This window comes from Lactuca saligna, chromosome 4 (genome assembly GCF_052625555.1).
Source record: "Lactuca saligna cultivar CGN05327 chromosome 4, ASM5262555v1, whole genome shotgun sequence".
NCBI classification, from domain to species: Eukaryota; Viridiplantae; Streptophyta; class Magnoliopsida; order Asterales; family Asteraceae; genus Lactuca; species Lactuca saligna.
Genome location: NC_136420.1, coordinates 138,584,176 through 138,585,098, shown reverse-complemented (window position 1 = coordinate 138,585,098; position 923 = coordinate 138,584,176). Strand labels below are relative to the sequence as shown.

General features: G+C 37.9%; 1 non-coding gene across 1 annotated transcript; it reads right to left on the bottom strand.

The window, feature by feature from the left end:
* Positions 1 to 489: 489 nt before the first annotated feature.
* On the bottom strand, positions 490 to 596 carry LOC145044488 (small nucleolar RNA R71). Its single transcript, XR_013681437.1, has one exon. It is a non-coding gene; the product is annotated as a small nucleolar RNA R71 (small nucleolar RNA).
* Between the last annotated feature and the right edge of the window lie 327 nt (positions 597 to 923).

Here is a 923-nt window from a genome sequence, read left to right as displayed (position 1 = left end):
CAAATCAATTTTTGGAAAGAAGTCAGGAAAGAAAGTGGGAGAATCTAGTACATCCTCAAAGGACAAGAACAAGGTTAGAGACTTTGATAAAATAAATCTAACCCACGAGAATCCGAGCCTAAATTTGCATTAAATAAAAGTGAATCCTTATGGAGCCTGATAACAAGATGGCGGACATTACGGTTATGTCCATGGGTGCTTACGAAAAGCAAATTAGAGATGATGTTGGTCCTAGCCTAATACAACCTGCACTTTCTGCAACTGCCACATTTGAGCTGAAAGGACACATCCTTACTGCACTTAAGGATGTACCATTTTCGGGAAAGGATCATGAGGATGCTTACAAGAATTTAGATGAGGATGCTACCAGTCACTTTTAAAGGAGCTGCTAAAAACTGGCTAAAGGCACTACCACCTGGTGCAATCATTACTTGGGCCCAAATACGCGAGCATTTTTTATAAAAATTCTGCCCACATTCATAGATATCTAAACTCAAGAAGGCAATAGCCAATTTTGAGCAAAATCTAGGTGAGTCGCTTTATGAAGCATGGGAGTGCTACAAAGTATTGTTAAGAAATTGTCCTCAGAATAACCTCAATATACAACAAGAAGTGTCAATATTTAATGATGGTGTTAATTTCATGACAAGGCAAGTCCTTTATTCTCAAGGACCACTAACTAAGAAAAATCTAGGGGAAGTCAAGGAGTTAGTTGAAGAATTTTCAAAGTATTCTTGTGTGTACCACAATTCAATAAATGAGGGAGTTAAAGGAAGCTGGGGTGGAGATTCTACAAACATAGTTGTTGTACTAGCCATGCTTGATACTATGAACAAGAGAATGACAAAGATGGACCAGAGAATACATGCTATTAGATTTGGATGTGAAATGTGTAATGGTCTAAACTTGACCGAAGATTTCCA